Source organism: Neodiprion lecontei, chromosome 4 (assembly GCF_021901455.1).
Source record: "Neodiprion lecontei isolate iyNeoLeco1 chromosome 4, iyNeoLeco1.1, whole genome shotgun sequence".
Lineage (NCBI taxonomy): Eukaryota > Metazoa > Arthropoda > Insecta > Hymenoptera > Diprionidae > Neodiprion > Neodiprion lecontei.
The window spans coordinates 6,743,081-6,762,179 of NC_060263.1; the positions used below are offsets into that span (position 1 = coordinate 6,743,081).

The following is a 19,099-nucleotide window of genomic DNA, read 5'->3' on the forward strand; positions in this document are numbered from 1 at the left end:
TCGTTAATAAAACTGTAAATACAGCGTCGATAAATATAAGATGATTTTAAAAAGATGAGCATTGTTCCAAAAAAAGTATCACACAGGTTCCTAATTTTATTTATTGTTTTTTTCGTCTCGATTAAATTACTCGAAAATAGCATTCCTCGATTGTAGATTGATTATAATTATCCTCGTTGCGTGGAAACCTTGGGCTGCTTGGAAATGGTGACCAATCGCGAAATTTAGTCAATCGAAATATTATACGTCTGATATGCGTTGGGGTGTGGCACGAAAAAATAATTTGCAAATTTCCACCGTGACAAGAGCGTTGTACGTTACGTTTGAAAAACGTTACTTTTAATAAATAAATTGAAAAATCTAACGAGCGCCATCTTTGACGTAACGTGGAACGCTAATCATTGGAGAGAATCTTTCTTTCAACCGAAACAAAACCTTACCGAGGGTACCACAACGGAAATTCGCAAATTATTTTATCACCCAACACCCTGACATATACGTACAGTAGAAAAAGAAAGACGAATTCGACACGTTCCGCTTGTAGATAGACGCGAAAATTCATCGGCTCACGAATCTTCCTACCCTATAATAAGGTTATGCGTTACTATATCATATATACATACATATATATATATATATATATACACGATGTACACGGTGATAAATTATAGTGTGATTATAAATTAATATCGCGCTATCAGGGTGCAGCAGGCGCGGAGTGTTGCGTCACGTTATCAACTTAGCCCCGAACCAGCGAGCAAAATAATTAGAATCACCCGGTATGAGCGAGGCGGGGAAAGCCTATTTCCAACTAACCCGAGTAGAGCCTCAGATATTAATCTGGGCAACAGATGCTGCCGAGGGGTCTACGCGATACGTCACGGGTCTTCGTTGCGTGCCACTGGCGGACCCTTTACTTCAGGTTTAGAATCCATGATCCTTGATTCGAGACTCTAAGTCTACGTCTTCGAGGTCCTTCCGGAATTTCGGCGATTCTCATCCGCCATTCCCACCGGTTTCTCCGTGATCTTACTCCTTTCAGAAATGCCAATTACCGATAAACAAATAAGATGTCATCTTTCAATGGAATCGAAATGTATGTGTAAACCTCCCTCCACCCACCCCTCAGCAAATAATGTTCGCTTTTCACAGTTTTATTTGACATCGTTTTATAAGCAAACTTTCGAAAATCATTCAGACAAATTAGACGAAAATTTGTTGGCTTACAATTAGTTTCAATTTGAAAGATTCATCGAAGTGTTAAATAAAATCTATTAAGACGTTTCAGAAAAGTTATTAATCAATAGGCTCATTTTTCTCGATTTTGAAATAACCGAGCTCGGTCATGTTTACGATCACGATTCTTCTACGTCGTTAATTGCACCAACGTAAAACATAAAAATAACAGATTTGCAAGAGTAAAACTTTTAGTAGGTACAAGAAATCAGTACAAAAAAAAAAGAAAATCGCCAAACTGGAAATATTGAATTGTGTGAAATACTGCTTTTCTAAAGTTAAATAAAGCGTTTACAAAGTATGCAAGATATTTGACAATAATAAATGTTTGGAAAATTATTATCGGACTTCACGTCAAGAACGTCGCGAGTGCGTCACGAGACTTATTGACTCCGCTTTGTTGGATTTATTAAGAGGTTTTTTTCACCGAATTTAAGCATGCAACTCCAGACTTGAGTTTTAATAGGTACCGTATTTCACTCGAGTAGGTAGGGTAACTGTATTTTACATTATACACTTGACCCCGCTTGGATTTAAGAGTGTTTATATTCTACAGTTTGCACATTTGAAAAAACAAACCTGTCCAAGAAACAGGTGACGGAAAAAATGATGAAAAATATTCAAATGGCGATGATATAATCGACACGTTTAGTACGTAGAATGGTTAAATGGTTTTCGATTTTATGGCGTCAAATTATAGGTGTGACGTGTTTTCTTTTTTCTTTTTTTTCTCTCTCTACGCGATTATTTCGCCTGAAACCAAAGATCTTTGAATTAAAATGTAACGATGCAATATAGATATGAATGAATTGATCGATAATTAATTCAACAAAGTTAGAAGGTGAAAGACAGCAGTGTCAAATTTGATATCTCAATGATAATAATGTTCCAATTATACCAGCCTGTCTTTTCACTATGAAACCCTTCGAGTACTAGTATTACATGTAATAAGTTGGAGTGAAATATGAAAAAAAATAACAATTTACCGTCCTTCAGACTACTATCTGACAAGCCAATCATTGTCGGACTCTTACGATTGAAAGTTGAGCAATTTTTTATCGATAATTTTTAACACGAAAGATAAAAGGGTCGATAATTGGTGCTTAACCTGTCAGCACCTAATTGGAACATCCACTTTACCACACGTATATTATGCATTCGTATAACGGCTGCCCGCGTATTTGTGCGGACAGCGAGAGACTCGATATTAAAAAGCCAATATCCGACACCCGACATAATTACTCAGCTGCTGTGACCTTTGACTTTTATCCCCGAAGCACGTGGCGGTGACCGTGGGTGAAAAATTTATACGGGTAAGCGGACAAGCCTTCCTCTGTCCCTTCTTAAGGCGTACAGTCCGGTATAAAACAATGCGAAAAATAGTCAAAATACGAAATACAGACTGAAGCAAGTGAAGCCGGTAGTAAAAAAAAAAAAAAAAGAATAAAAAAAAAAAATTATCATCCAATTTCCACGGCAAAATATCACTTGTTAACAGATTTTACGGACGCTTTACTATTTCCCATTTATTTTAATCAGAAAATCGTATCGTATATTCAATTTCGACAAATCCTAGATCATTTTGTTTGTCTATGACTTATTTATAAATCGCCTGAACGGTATTATTTTTCGATTCTTCAATTAACAACAAAAAAAAAAAAAAAGAAAACACAATCAATACCGGCTGGAGATAATAAACCAATGATTTATTTCAAAGTATATTAATTGAGTAAAAAAATCCGTGTTACGTGATCTGTGTAGAATTTATTTAATAAAATAATAAGCTTGAAGAAATTGAATAAATTGCACCAATATTGTATTTGGCATCCGTAAAATATGCATGAAAATGTAACCAGTTTTCAACTATATCTCATGTCAGCATTATTATAATCATCTGTTAAAACTGATGAAAACTTAAATTAATTTATCGATTTCAAATATCTGATTCTTAATTTCTCCTATAATTTGAAAGGTTTTTTGGACTCAACTGTACGCCTGCAAGATCCCTAAGCCGAGTAAGAATAAGGATTTTCATCGCGAAGGACGTGAAATTGGGGGTGACACTTTTGGCCGAGGGTACGAGAAAGAAAGGCGTGCTTTGCGGGTGAAAAAGGAACTTTGTAAATCCTCGTACCGTCTTATACTCGTCCCTGGTTTTTTTCTTTCCTTTCCTTTCCTTTTTTTTTTTTTTTCTCCATCCCGTCTTTACCCGCGAGTATGGATACCTAACTCGACAGAAACTCGTCGCTTTCGGTACGAATCAGCCATAAAAATGTTGGAAATAAGAGGAATGAAGTGAGGAGAAGGAAAAGAAGAGCAAATAAAAAAAAATAAGAAGAAGAAGAAACAAAAAAGAAATGCCGAGCGAACGAACCAGCGAAAATGGTTCGAGGCATGAAAGGAGGAATCGATATCCTTCGTCAAAGGATTGCCTCCTTGTATCTGCACTAATTACGACGTCACAAGTTGGGAAACTACGGTGACTGTATTTAACGTGTATTAGCCGGAAAAGTTTGCTTGAAAAAATATTAAAGTTTAAGCTCAAAGTTGAAGGTTTTCTTGAGTTAATCTTTGCTCCAATATCTTGTTTTAGATTATTTATTATTAGAGGGACAATGTAAGCCGGGGATTGGATTATTTATTTCTCGAGTTACTTTTTGCGGGTGTTTGAAGAGCTGGTTTGATCTGAAAATCTTCGACTCAATACACTGTACGTAATAACTAACTAAATTATTCAAACTGATTGAACATTTTTTACGGACGTAACGTTTGTTAATTTTTCTCCTTAATTAGATCGAAAAACGTATCCAAGTATAAATTTGTACGTCTCAAAATTGGTGTTTCGATTTTTCGTTACAGGAATACGATTCTGAACACGGAACAAAAATATCGATCTAGCTTTTGATACGTTTTTTCCGAATTCCACGTAACTTCACTTCGCTTCGCGAAACTTATAGCGAATATACCGGGACAATCTCTTGAAACTTGAAAATGAAACGCGCATGCGCCAAATAATTCAATCTCATTGGTCGGCGAAATCTTCCCGCGGCGATATTCTTGCCTGCGACGCAGGCGAGCCAACCTACGCAAAATTTGTACGTTTGAATTTTCAAAGAGCGTGAGCGTTAAATTCCGACCATTCTTTGAAGAATCGACTTTCCGACCCGACAACAAATGCTTCCCAAACCTTTCCGAGTCGCTGCCTCGATTATTTGAGATTCTAACCTCGAAAATTCGTATCAACTGCATCGCCGTCAGAAACAGTTTGACAGCTGAAAACTCGGGATGGCCAACCTGCGCGAATAGCCGATAAAACTCGCGCATGCGCGGATGATTTTCAAGTTTCAAGAGATTGTCCCGGTATATAAGTTTGATCAAAGTAACATCGCATGAATGAAAATTACTCGTCGTTAATTAAAGTGACTCTGAATAACTAATGACGACCACTTGGCACGACTCGATGAAAATTTTCTATCAAGTATAACTTGAGGTTAATTAAAGTGCTGTCAAACGAATGAAGCACGAGTTTAAGCGACTTGCCGTAAGTTAGCGCATCGTGTATACAGTTTGAAATAAATCAAAGTAACCAAGTAATTCATATGTCCATGACGCGGGATAAGTTTAAATAATTTGACATACCGCAGGCATGGAAATCATCTCGTTTCGACTTTCATTAAACGAGACTTTGCGCATTCGAGCGTTGTTTCAACGTGATACGAAATTTCTGCAAGACTTGGGACTTTGAGATAGTTCTGACCAAGAGTAAGCAGAAGCTCGGAGCTTCTCTCGAGTCATGGTTTTAACCCTTGTGGACTCGCTTGACTCTTGACGAACGAACGGAGCAATCTGCGAAGCAATTATAACCACAGCTGTATACTTTCGTGTATCTTGATGGGCCGTAAGAGAACGCGGGTGCTTGACCCTGATACTCAGTCAGGCTGCAAGGCGCCTCGAACCGTGCAATTAATAGCCTGCAAGCATCAAACGTTCGTCGCCTTGCTTCGCGTCCTCGACCTTCGTCAACCTCTTCGACGAGGGCTCGTGCGTCGCACGAGTGGAGGGAGAGCGAGGTAGAGGTAGAGAGAGAGAGAGAGAGAGAGAGAGAGAGAGAGAGAGAGAGAGAGAGAGAGAATATTGTTGGGATTACGAAAAACGAGGTACGCCTGACCATTTTGCGCTATCGTCGATCCTTTTTTTGGTAATTCCAGCGCAAAATCAGTTTGTTCGGTTTACTCTACTTTTTTAGTTAAACAAGGCTTTAACGTCAGTTTATCGTTGCACGAGCGTTAAATTTTCGCAATAGTTACAAGAAAATCTAGCAACAGCGATCGTAATGAGAAAGAATAGCAACGGATACCAGACTTTCCGGTAACAGCTAGAAAATTAATTTTCATTCTCTACCTAGAACAATATTTTTCGTTTGCGGTAAAAAATGAAAATATTTAAGGACTTAGCGGTAACCGGAACTAAAAATATCTCTCAGTGTACATAAATTGTCGCTTAATAAATTCGACGCAGCGTGACGAAAAGCTTTTGCATCACACGTGTAATGTACCTACGTTCAATAACCAGACGTATGAGTAGGATCTATTGCATAATTTGTTATCCGGGATTGCGATCGATTCTCTGTAATCCATTCTCCTTCAGTTTTCACGCATGTCGTATCCGTCCTTGACTTTAGTGAACTTTTTCAACCAGCGCAATCGGTGTGTCAATCAAATTGTTTGCTATTGCGTCGACTCGACGACGTGACTAATTCGTCAAGAAATCAGCTGGATGCAATAAATTTCGATTATTGTTCGACGTTGTTAATTATGGTAATCTGTTTTATCCGCTCGATTATGTTTCAGTTATGTTTCGTTGTACTTTTATCGTAATTCATCGTCTGAGAATTGAACCGTACCGGCATTTCCAACGAACATCTAATGTTCCTTGGATTCTGTGAATTGCTTCGAATGCTTATCGCGATATTCGGCGAAGCTTGAAATAGAAGCTTGAATCTTATCACTTAAACCAAGTTTTTTCACTTGTCGTTAATCACGTCGTAACACCGCATTAGCATGTATGTTGAATATCTTCTTTGCTACTTTTCGAAAAAGAAACTAGCGATTCATATTATTATTCCGATAAGATCGATCATATTATAGATGTTTTTGAGCAAAGTCAAACAGCGATGTTTATTCTATGTTTAAATCGAAGGATAATTGACTATTTTGCTAGAGGCATTACTGACGGTAAAACGTGTCATGAAATGAAGTGGTCGAGGCTAAGCTGTACTGTTTATACTATTTATGTACATACGTGCGTAGAATAGACGCAAGGTTTGGACTTCCTCTTACAGCAATGAGAAAATAAATCTGAATTTCAATCAGCTCGGGAACGATAACGAAACGACAGAATGTAAAAAGATGAAACAAGAATGAATGAATAACAAAGAAGGAGGAAAAAATGTATAAAAAGGACGCAAACCAAATACCAGAGTCAGCAAACTCTACGCGTTATCCGCTGTTAAGTTTCGAAAAGAGTTTTAACGGCAGGAAAAAAAAAGTATGAGGCAAATGAGTTTTGTTTTTGTCAAACAGAAATTGATTGAATATTTTTTCATGTCGAATTCAATCAATAATTAATATCGAAATTTTTATCACGCTAGAGGATTAAAAATTAGTTCAACTGATAATTGTTATTATAATGAACTCGCAAATGAAAAATTGAGGTTTCGTTTTGAGATTGCAGACAATTATCTCTTAGCATTTTGAAATCTCCCTCTAGGGGTTATTCGGTCTACGATAAATTTTTGTGGCCAAAGATTTCGCGACGACGATTCATTCACACGATTTTGCTTCGAACTGATGGGGATTTTCCCAATCAAACACTGCTTGGATTTTGAGATGTTCCTGAGTTATTTGCATGAATTTTAAATTATTTTTCGCACAACAGTAACTCTAGAAACTGGAAGTCCAGTTTGTACAAAATTTGGTAATGGGTGTAAAAATATTTTTGTATGGTTTCGTTGAATTCGTAACTGATAAGATTTTGAGGGAAATTGACGCTGAGCCATCTGAGAATTTCTTCGTGAAAGAAAAAAATAATTTTCTCTCCAAAACTCTTATCTTTCTGAATACACAGTGTGAAATTACCGCTGCCGAGTTCGTGAAGATAGACGGGAATTACGTAATATAGCAAGTCTGTATCTCACAGAGACTCCGTTTTATTTACATAGTTACACGAGACAATGGATAAACAAAAATACTCAACTCTTGAACAGGAGTTTGTATACCAAAAATCGCGACGAAGATGAGCCAAGGTTATGTAACTTACACAAGATAGTCTTTGGTACAGCTTTCTGTCTAACTTGATTCGGACAGTATTGGTTGATAAATCTAACTACTCTGCAGGTCTAATTCTAAAAAAGATAGTTCTCAGTACAGCTTTCTGTCTAACTCGATTCGGACAATATTGGTTAATAAATCTAACAACTTCGCGGGTCTGATTCTGAAAAAAACAGTTCTTTGTACAGCTATTTGTCTAACTTGATTTGGACAATATCGATTGATAGATCTAACAACTCTGCAGGTTTGATTCTTGAAAAGATAATCTTTGGTACAGCTATATGTCTAACTTGATTCGGATAGTATTGATTGATAAATCTAACAATTCTGCAGGTCTAATTCAGGCCTAAACGACTATTTTCTCCCTGTTCTTTGTAACAAAAATTATGGTCTTGAGGGCTGCGATTGTTGCTATAACGACTAATAACGACGTATGCTTGCGCCCTCATAGCTGCAGGTTTAGTAGGAGTCTCTATATCTCCGGCACTGAAGCATCATCGTTGTCTCTTGAAAGCTGGTTGGCTTTGTTCGTGTTACTGAGGCTGAAACAATTATTCCGGTACATTAAGCGCCAGCTCTGGTATTCTGCCTTATACACACATATATTTATAGGTGTGTATGCACGTAGACACAGCGGTTGCCGATCTACGATTGCTTCGTGTTTTCAGGCTTGAACAACTTCACCGAAACGTATCTCGTCCTCTTCTTTGCACTCGTCTCTTACCATAGTCGTTTTATTTATATCCCACTTTGGTCTCGCAGAGTTTCGGTTTTTACGGTCACGTAGGAGGTAATCGAACCTTCCGAGGTTTTTTTTTTTTTTTCTCTAGTTTTTACCTTGTTGCATCATTTCCTTGTTTCATTTCCTCGCGCCTCGAGAATGAGCGACAATAACGATCATGAAGCGGAGAAAATTTTATGGGAAAGATTTTGGCAGGTGTGCGCGATTGATATAATAATAAAAGGTTGAAGAAATTTTTTATTTTTTTTTAAACCGTATGTACCGGGACAATATCTTGAAACTTGAAAATCAACCGCGCATGCGCCAAATAATTCAATCTCATTGGTCGGCCAAATCTTCCCGCGGCGATATTCTTGACTGCGATACAGGCGAGCCAACCTACGCAAAATTTGTACGTTTGAATTTTCAAAGAGCGTGAGCGTTAAATTCCGACCGTTCTCTGAAGAATCGACTTTCCGACCCGACAACAAATGCTTCCCAAACCTTTCCGAGTCGCTGCCTCGATTATTTGAAATTCTAACCTCGAAAATTCGTATCAACTGCATCGCCGTCAGAAACAGTTTGACAGCTGAAAACTCGGGATGGCCAGCCTGTGCGAACAGCCGATAAAACTCGCGCATGCGCGGTCGATTATCAAATTTCAAGAGATTCTCCCGGTATACATGATAAAATCTGACGATTGGTTGATCTGTTGATGAATTGCGGGTGTAAAAAAAAAAAAAAAAATTAAGGTATTTTAGCGGAACAATATTTCTCAGAGTCGTGGACGTAATTTTTTTGTGTTTTGATCTGACATCATCAAGATTTGCTATGCCGTCAAACCGAGCTGTTTACAAACGTTTGGGTATTTACGATTTACCGTAAAAATATCGTCAATCAGCTTGGACATTGAAAGAAATGTCGTCCAAGTCGATATATTGCGATAAGAGCTTTGCAGTGATTAATAGCTCGAAGATTAAAATTAACATATCAATTCTATTTATATTATAGGTATAATGCGATAAGACAGCTGCCGCTTGAGTTTATCGGTATCGTTACTCATTCCCGGTTATATTTCAATTAACGTCTCGTGCATAATGCTTATTGCGATATAGTGTAATAACTATACACTACGGACAGTGATATTTTGCCATGTTTATTATTACATTTATCTGTTTGTTTCTACCGCATTTTTGAAGTTATATATCGATAATATTAAATACCCAGTCGCGTTTTATTATCGCAGTGACTCAGGGGAGATCATTCACCGTTGTAATAGCGAAATATGAAAAAAAAAAAACAACAACATACGTAAAAGAACGGCGAAGAATAGCTTCGATGTTTAAAGACGGTACGTTTTTGCCGTTATACTCGGAAGAAAATTTGCAACTGTTACGTAACAAGACCAGTTTATTTGTGTTACGGCGAGCCGAAGGTAAGCCTGAAGCGTGTTCTTCAGGTAACTGAGAATTTCTTTGTATCATTTTTAGTTGCGGAATTTTCGCTGAGGCAAGAGAAAAAAAAAGCATAAATCAAGTTCTAAACTAGGCGAATTTTACCGTACAATAATCAATATTCTCGTTATGGTTTAACGGTGTCATAAAATTTCTCTCACTTTTATCTGTTGCACGAAATGAAATTTTTTATTTGAATTAATAAACAAGAGATTGCATAAGACTGGAGAGAAAGAACCAACGACGAAGAATTGACCGAACATAATTTTCTTCGTCTATACAGCTCATAACCTTATATATAAAACAATACATTTTTTATTGGCCCGATGAGATCAGCGGCTTCTTATTACGTAATACAGATGTAATTCCAAGGTTCTAATCGAGTTTCGTATATATGGGGCATTCCAGGCAAAACGGCCCTAATTTGATACCCGTTTTTTTTTTCTCGATCAACGCATTCTCAAAATTTTACTCAGTATAATATACGTATAAATGAATTAATTTTTTTTCCAAATTTATCATTACTTTTTCCAATTCCGATTAATTTCGAGTTCTTTCTACAGTATGACAAATTGTAATTACATCAGAGTATAAAGTTCGCTAAACAATTGAAAACTTTTCCAGCAGCATTCTCTGAAATGGTGTCAGTTCAATTTCATATTCACTTTGTATTTTTGCCGATGAAAAATTATCGATATGCAAGTAACATGAAAGTTTGGAGCAATGTTGAGGATGTATTGAGTAAAATGCGAGCCACGGATTTTCCCGTAATACCAGATTTTCTTTTTTAAATCCAGGAATAATTCAAACCTTTACGACACAACGATATAATAATTTTATTAAAATTTTCAAAGGGTGTGCCGCAGGATGAGTGAAAGAAAGGCTCGTAACTCAGCCCGTTTAGAAACTGAAAATTAAAATGTCGAGATGAATTGGAGGGAGGAAATATGGAAATAAAACGAAAAACCGCGGAGTGCAAAAAGATAGGAATATAAAAGAATTAAAAACATTCCGAGGGGGACGGCTCGGCGATTGAATACGAGGGAAGAGAAACCGGAAGTTGAGAAGGTACTCGTGTACACATCGCGTTTGTATAATTTTTTATACCTATGTTTGTTATATAACTTTATTGTAATTTTTTTTTTCCACCTTTTTGTCCGTGTGTTTGTATATATTTTTATTATTTTTTAACTTTCTTGCCCCGAGACTTACATTGAACGGAAGAAGAAGAAGCAGCAGCAGCAGCAGCGAACCTTGGCAAATTGATTTTATGCAAATTTTTTTGAAGAAAGGGACATATTTATTCAGCCCTGGTGACATTTGCATTTGTATGTAACCTGCGAACGGGAAGACAGAAGACAGGCCCAAGACAAGCTCTCGACTAGTTTCTTCTTCCTTTATTCCTTCCGTCAGCCACCTACAACATTTTTTCCTCCGGACCTTACGTACCTATATGCGTATCGTCATCAATCGGCTGACGCAAAAGTTTCTCCTTCCATTTTCTTATTAAATAGAACTTATGACATTCTGTTAACACAACAGCAAAAATAAATGTTGAAAAGGAAATTGGCTGGTAAGAATGGTGGCGTTGATTATAATAATAATAAACAACGGAAATTTTTTTGCTTTTTAAAAAACGTGGAGGAAAAATCAAAAGTTTCAACAGACTTTGGTTACTTTATCACCAAACTCGATTCACCTGATAATGTTTTCCAACAGGTTGTCCTTCTCTCTCTCTCTCTCTCTCTCTCTCTCTCTCTCTTTCTCTCTCGCTCGCTGCAATCTTTTTGTTTCTCACAAGAGGTTATAAAACGCATCATATATCCTTTTTTCAAATACGTAAAAGAAGTGGATGTAAAAGAACGATATTTTTACTATCTTATGAAGTTTAACTTCGAGGAAAGCGAAGCGAAAATTGCGTTGAAACGGCACCTGATCAATTCGCCAACGACAAAATTGTCGCCGCTTGTGTCGAAATGCAAATTCTTAATCGTCCAATGCAGGAAATCTGGTAACTTGTTCAATTATCACAACGTTGATGCTGTCTCAATTAGTTAAAGATACCACTTGGAAATAAAGTTTGATACCTTGGATTTTTCTTTTTCACTTCGCTTGACTAATTGTAAATAAATTTTCGGAAACTTTATGTATTTTACGTGTACGTGTTGGAAGATTCGGATGTTTTTGAAAATTTGGAAAACGGAGAAATTAAATGAGGACAAAAATACTAGAGAACAAAAAAAAAAAAAATCTAAAACTGCTCCAAAGATATCCATAATTTTTTCAGCGAATTTCGTTCTTCTTTTGTTATTTATTTTTACTATACGTAAGTTTTCAAAATTTTCGATACAAGCAATTATTGTAGGAATAATACAAATAAGCATAATAAAATATGGCAAAAACAATGCTTGTATAATCGGCTCGTTGTAGGTTCTAAACTTCAGTATAAATTAATTACTTAAATTAATTATAATCTATACACGAATGACTCGCCACGTATAATTCGTCGAAGAAAAATAGAATGAAATGTATATGAGGCATTCCACGTCAAATTAGGAGTCCATGTACCTCATCCTCATCGATTATAATCATTTTTTAGGATGATGGTCATACCGACCCAAACGAGCCTCGGAATTTTTTTTTTTTTTTTTTGATATTCTTAACTACCGATGAAGTTTGGGAAAAAACGAAAATCCAATTCCAAGAACGCCATTTTTCAAAATATGAAAAACTTGATACAGATTCTATGAATTAAAATGTGATTTTTAAGCAACATACGACAAAGGGATCTCGATATTTACTATTTTTTTCGAAAGTTTTCAGTTTTTCCATGTCGGAATTGCAGTTTTTTTTTTTTTTTTTTTTTGTTTTTCAATCCCCGATCTAAACAGACCACGGAGTCATGAAAATAATGTGATTCTGGAATGTGTCAAGATCTATCGCATATAAAAAAAAGAAGCAGAAACAATTCCGAGATGAAAAAACCAACGAAAACTTAGGAAAAAAAAAAGTATTAAATATCGAGATGTGAGTATCGCGTGGTGGTCAAAAATCACATTTTGAATCACAGAATCAGTGTGAATTGTTTGAAAATTATAAACGGTGTTTTCGTCATATTGGTGTCGCGATTTCGTATAAATTTCACCAGTGGCTAAAGAAAATCTTAAAAAAATTCCGGAAACCCTTTTGGATTAGTAAGAACATCGTGCAAACGAGAAAAAAAAAAAAAAAAAATGATCGGAATCGAAGGGATTGAAATAAATGGACCGCTAATTTGACGTGTAATGCCCCATATATAATATATTCCCTCAGTTTGAATCGAGTTTCGCCAGGAGGAAAAAGTCGCCAATTAGCAGGCAACATATCGCGCCGCCGAATCCCTCACCCGAAATCCCTAATTCCAACGTAAATAACGAAGTTCGGTTAGCATTTCGTCCTTCGCCCCCTTTTCTTCCACCTTACAAAGGCTGGTTTGTCACGCTGATGACGTCACGTACAACCCGACCCCGCTACTCTCGTTTTCTTAATCAGCCGAGACGTTCGTGAAAAAAAAAAAAACGAAAAAAAAAAAAAATATGTGCCCCCGTCTCGGGGTGGCGAATGGCGAACGATATGTCTTTACTTGATAGGGAGTTAGAAAAAAAAAGAGGAGATGTTAAGAAAGAGCTCTGAGCAACTCGAAGCGCTTATTTTTCACCGTGAAAAGAATTCAAAGTGCCCGCGGATAAAGATTTTCAATAAAGATTGCGGTCGCGATCGAGTCAAAGAGATGAGGAAGAAACGTTATGCAATAAAAAGGAATACGTCATGTTGTTACACACGAGTCGGGGGAGAGAACAAGTTTTGCAAATTTTTTTTTTTTTTCTTTTTTCTTCACTATAAATGACGTTTCGCTAGTTGACAGATTGTTGAGCCGAATCAACACCTGACCGTTGACTTGTTTTTTACATAACTTCAATGTTCGTTCCCTTATTCAATACAGTTGCCTTATTTTCTCAGTTTTTGTACCTCTCCGCATCGAAATATTAAAGAATTATGCTGACGCATAAAATGACAATGTTAAATGTTTGGAAGGTAGAGTAAGAATGAAAGTCGATGGGACATTTGATCAAAAGGATCAAGTACTTTTGGTATTAAAAACGACTAACACGAAAACAATCGTTGACGAATTTTCAGAGATTTATGATCTTAACGAACTTGTCCTCATTTTGTTCCGACATTAGTTTTCTACGGATCGAATTTGTCGGAAATCAAGATATTCGTCTATACACGGAGGGAACGAGATTCTTGAACCAACAAAACAGATTTTGTTGGAGTCCATTCACTTGAATCTAGTGTCCTTTGTTTGTTCCAAATACTGTGACTGCGATTCAACGATTTTGATTCATTTAGTTTGTCAAATTGATTTAGTCGAGAGCGAATTCCTTGATTCAACAAAAGCCTTTCTTCTCACGACCGAGTGAAGTATTAATTCAAGCGATAATTCGGCAAGGAAGTCGTGTATGGATAACGTGAGTTAAAGTTACCATCAGACGTATTACAATCGAACAAAGCCATCGTTTTGAGTCATCGAAATTGATATTGACTAAAAATAAATAAAAACTGTTGACACATATTGAATTTATACTTTAGCACAGAGAACAAGTTTTCGGGTTTTATGCAATTAAACAGCGGATAAATCCCACGATAAATTTGGCAGTCAACAGAATTATAAAAAATACGTGCTTTGAATAATTCTAACGTTCAGTCAATGCGGATGATTTTTGTAACGACAAAAAGCGGATGATTTCCGATGTCAGTTGTTCGATAAATTCGAACAAATGTTGATCGTTGTAATTGTCTTCTCCGACCGACGATGAGATCCACCCACTAAAAATAATCACATTTCCAACAGTCTCACGCGTAACCCGATTTTTTTTTCACCGCTGATTAGTTAATAAATATAAACTTCGTACCTTGCGTCAAAGGATGTACGTATAGCTTTTGGACTTCGGACGGGGTAATACGTTATATAGATGTATCGTAGAGACGTGGCGAGATTAAGAATTTATCAGGTGTACAGTCTGGTCCGAAACAAATGTCCAAAGAAGTAGAACTAAAAAGAATTACGAAATGAAAGCCTGGACAAGTACGTGTGAAGTTAATCGAATTTAATTGGATGAAAATGATGTCCCCTTGATATGGGAAAACGAACAGTTTCAAGAAATTTTTTATACAGAGACGTAACGCTGTTCGGTACGTTTTTTTTTTCATTTATGAGAGAAAAAAAAAAATAAAGAACGGCATAGTAATATTTAATTTCAATGAATCACGTTTAATTTTGTTTGCAAATGGATTATTTTATGTACATACAAATATTGTGTGAACTTGAATTCTTCTCAAGCTCTTTAACGGATTAAAGGAAAAAAAAAAAATTGTTGCCAACAACAAATCAATACTTCAATTCTAAATAATATTCATTTTTATCAAAAATCTAAACGAAGCTTTTTATTTTTTACCAGAATTCGGTTACAAACGATATTACGAATGATTGGTCGTTAAAATCTCACAGACTATGCGAATAATTTGCTTGATAATGTAACCCGTTTCGCACCTGTTATTAATTATTATACTAAACTATTTCGATAAAAATTCTGGTTTTTAAACTTGTTTCCAGCATATTCACAGAGAGACGAAAGTTTTCTCCGACAATACCGATCGCATAAATTAATTCGTGTACACGTATGAAATCGAAACCTCTGTTTTCGTCATTTCTCCGTATTGTAGATTTTTCGTCCAGACTGTACACCTGATACGTCCTTAATCTTATCCCTAATTCGACGACGCGGCATCTCTGGAGCAATATAATACAACCCGTGCGTGTCGAGTGAATTGCACTCACGGCATGGCCGGTTATAGGGATCATGCTGGCCGAGTTATGCACGACCATTTGCTTCGTCGTCAACTGCATGCGTATGCGTGTGTGTGTGTGTCTGTGTACCGTACAGATATCGCAATTACCTAATTTATTACACTCCTGTTGAAGTTGAGGTCGTTGAAGCACCGTCGCCAAACTTTGCGTTTTATATTCTGGCCACAGATTTTATTTTTTATTTTATATTCTTCCGGGTAATCAAATTCGTTCCGCGAAGTCATCGGAGTCCAATTATAATGCCTCTGATACTTGTATACGTATTCCTGGTATTCGTAATTCGGATTTTTCACGATTTCGTTGAAATATAATCTGAAATACTGTTTTTTTTTTTCTTTTTTTTTATACATATGTAGGTACTGATTATAGAGGAAAGCATCTCTTTCATCTTCGTTAGGCGAAATTATTTGCAGGTTTGTTACACTGAGAAAACATTTGTTATATTAACTAGAAAATTTCAGTAAAGCAGGTATCGTTGAAAAAATTGTTTGAATATTGTTGGGATTACGAAAAACGAGGTACGAGTAAACATTTTGCGCTGTCGTCGATCTTTTTTTGGTTATTGCAACGCAAGATCAGTTTGTGAGGTTTACTCTACTTTTATAGTTAAACAAGGCTTTAACGTCAATTTATCGTTGCACGAGCGTTAAATTTTCGCAACAGTTGCAAGAAAATATAGCAACAGTGATCGTAATGAGAAAGAATAGCAACGTATACCAGACTTTCCGGTAAAAGGTAGAAAACTAATTTTCATTTTGTACCTAGAACTATATTTTTCGATTGTGGTAAAAAATGAAAATAGTTGAGGACCTAGCGGTAACCGGAACTAAAAATTTCTCTCAGTGTACCTGATTTATACCGGTTTAACAAAATTAGGTAAAAAAAATTTCTTCTCTATCTACAGCCTTGTGTGGCCGGTAATTTACCTCAGGATTATCACCTACAATCTCGAAATAACTGTGTAATTTTTGAAGGATAACGATTGGTTATTATTTTTACGCAAATGGAATAGCAAAGGTTTAGGGAGAAGGCGGTTAAACTCCGCGGATGAAAACCAGAATCCAATCGAATAAACTGAATAAAACTATGGTAAATATACATTAAATTTAAGGGGTCAGAGCTGAACGTTTAAAGTTGAAAAAAAGAAACTACGCTTCTTTAAAGAGAGATGAAGAAGTAGTTTATCAGCGATGCCGAAGAGTGAAATAAACGAGATCTTGGTCTGGTAGGAATCGTGAATCCCCGAGAACCGTGGAAAAAATTGTGATGCATATTATAGAATCGGCAGAAATAAATTCTGTTTTACCGACGAAATCGGCAAATCATATTTTAGATTTTTTTCTCTTGTCTGGAAATCTCACGAAACTTTGGAAAACGATAGGATTTTCTAATAAAAGTTTCGCAGTCATAACGGTTCGGAAAACTGATGAACATATGAAAAAGATGTTCTGATTCAGCTGTAAAGTAGCGTACCTATCGTAACCTCGAATCGAGTGTGAATTTACCTCAATTATATTTACAATGTTTTCATCGATTGTTGGAACTATTCTCGATGATTAAAATTCAACACGTTTAAACTTTAAAATATCTCTTAGCTTGTAACAAATTCACCTCCTGGTGAATTTTATTTTATTTTTTTTCATTTTAAAGTTACTCGGTCGATGCTCCGGCATCACTATAATGCCGACCGATCGTTAATCGTCGATTATACAAACCACAGTAATATCGGCGGCAGTGAAAATGCGACATCTGGTAGCAAAAACACAAAGCGTCACTCTAACCGAGCCATATTTAATTTCAAAAGACGCGATTAATCGAGTTTCTCGCGGTAATTTCATTACAGGTAAATAAAAAAAAGCCTCCCAGCTTGCGCAAACTTGTCTGTACTTTTCTGTACGCGTAATTGACCCGAAACCATCAGCTTTCGATGGCTAAGTTTTCGGCGCCATATTGCTTATTACAATTAACTCCGCATGCTGTGCATTAATTCCCGATAAAACCTTCGACGAATTTCACGCAACGAGTCTGCAATACGTCTTGTACATATAGTCGCAACCTCCGACTGTGCATTTCTAGGGATATCGGTTTACCTAGGTACGTCTATTTCACAGAGAGATAGCGGATGTCGTGTAAGGTGCATGCACACACATTCATCTCGGGGTCAAATCGATATCTGATTTACCGACGTTCAATCACTCGGCTTTCAACCTCGACGTATTAAGTAAGCCGACGGATTTCGTGTTTTACAATGGATTCGCCATCGCAATTTTTTTTCCATTTTTATACGTACCTATACGCTGTCGAAACTGCAAAGCGGTTTTGTACAAGATTTTGACGAAATACGTTAATTTACTGAAATTTACATGATTATAAGCAGGGCTCGGATAAATGTAATACGTGCATGTAATATAGAATTAAAAAACTAAAATTTGGTAAAAATATGAAAATAGAAACTACATTCTCTAGATCCAAACGTCACATTTTTTTATTTTTTTAGGAAATCAAATAAGGAATGGTAATTATTTAAACAAAAAATATGTATTTACACATTAATGCGGGCCGTGATTATAAGTTTACCTGTATCACCTTTACGATGAGAAAAGGTTCGTTGCATGATTGCGCTGAATATTGTAATGAGAAACTGTCACAAATTAACACATTTTCTAAAAAATCTTAGAATATCTGCAGTTAATGAGTAAAAAACATCCAGGTATACAAGAAATAATTCATCGTCAGATTATAACAAACATTGTATAAATATTGTAATTTTTATTCATTCAATTAGCTATGTATACAATGCATATTAAACAGTACAGTTCAAATTAACCATTATCAAAGTAAATCGAAATTCGTTATCGAGTCGAATAATTCCAGCGTGAAAATGTCAAAAGATTTATTTCATCAAAACTGAGATCCTATCCAATTCTAAATTATAACTTTCAATTCGCTAACGATTTACCTAACAAAAAATTGTACAAATGTGTAAATACAGAGAATGAATGAGAAATTGTATTCATATATAAATATCGTATTAAATTACAATCATTGAAGCATGCAAATGATGATTTTTCAAAATCTTCGATCTTGCAAAGTTGTTGCTCGGTGTTTATCTCTCTACGTGCTGAGAGAATCGTTTTCCCGCAAGCTTCAAGCAAGCGCAGCGTCTTGTTTTCCGAAGAAACTCGGCGCAGTCGTCGGTATCGCGAATAATAACGTCTGTCTCCGGATCCCTTGAGACCTCGTCACTCGGATCATGCGATTACTCGGGGTTACACGTTGATTACATTGTCCCTTACGCGCGGAGATACGCTTGCAGAAAACGTGAATTACCTCAGTTGCACTTGTGCAGTCTCTTCTTCCCCGCCTTTACACATGCGCAATGTACACGCATACATATAAATATATACATATACATAATATATATAAACGCGGGGTAATTTAAAATTTT

General features: G+C 36.3%; 2 protein-coding genes across 6 annotated transcripts in view; one reads left to right on the forward strand and one right to left on the reverse strand.

The window, feature by feature from the left end:
• The window catches only part of LOC107227172, a 122,675-nt gene that overhangs the window by 51,810 nt on the left and 51,766 nt on the right, over positions 1-19,099 (forward strand). Inside the window, exon 5 of one of the 4 annotated variants that reach the window (XR_006903679.1) lies at positions 3,209-3,223. The exons of the other annotated variants lie outside the window; for them this stretch is intronic. The gene's annotated coding sequence lies outside the window, so the exon portion shown is untranslated. Of the gene's footprint in view, positions 1-3,208; positions 3,224-19,099 lie in introns of those variants that run through there. 4 annotated transcript variants of the gene reach the window in all.
• The window catches only part of LOC107227058, a 65,842-nt gene that overhangs the window by 32,228 nt on the left and 14,515 nt on the right, over positions 1-19,099 (reverse strand). The gene's annotated exons all lie outside the window — the stretch shown is intronic.